Genomic DNA, 601 nt, shown 5'->3' on the forward strand with positions numbered 1-601 from the left:
CAAGGGTATCTAAAACCTTATAAAAGGTGTAGAAAACATTATCAAAGGTCTATAAAATCTTATCAAGGGTATCTAAAACCTTATAAAAGGTGTAGAAAACATTATCAAGGGTCTATAAAACCTTATCAAGGGCATATAAAACCTTATAAAAGGTATAGAAAAACCTTATCGAGAGTATATAAAAGCTTATCAAAGGTATAGAAAACCTTATCAAGGGTATAGAAAACCTTATAAAATGTATATAAAACCTTTTCAAATATATATAAAACCTTATCAAGGGTACATAAAACCCTACAAAAGGCATAGAAAACCTTATCAAAGGTATATGAAACCTTATCAAGAACTCACCCAGAGCAATGCCGAGAGTTTTGCCAGGATTTATTAGCAATATTCCAAGAAAATACAAAATCCTATTTACAGGAGCTGGGAAGGAGCAGAGGCAGGAGCTGGTGGGACACAGCACACGGAGCAGGAGAAGCAGCTCTGATCCTCCTCCAAGAACATTCCCAGCAGGAACATTCCCAGCATTTATCCCTTGCGATTCCGCAGGAATTGCAGCTCTCGCTGCTTCTGGCTGAGCTCAGGGTGGAAAAGGAGCAGG

Source organism: Acanthisitta chloris, unplaced genomic scaffold, assembly GCF_000695815.1.
Source record: "Acanthisitta chloris isolate BGI_N310 unplaced genomic scaffold, ASM69581v1 scaffold16018, whole genome shotgun sequence".
NCBI classification, from domain to species: Eukaryota; Metazoa; Chordata; class Aves; order Passeriformes; family Acanthisittidae; genus Acanthisitta; species Acanthisitta chloris.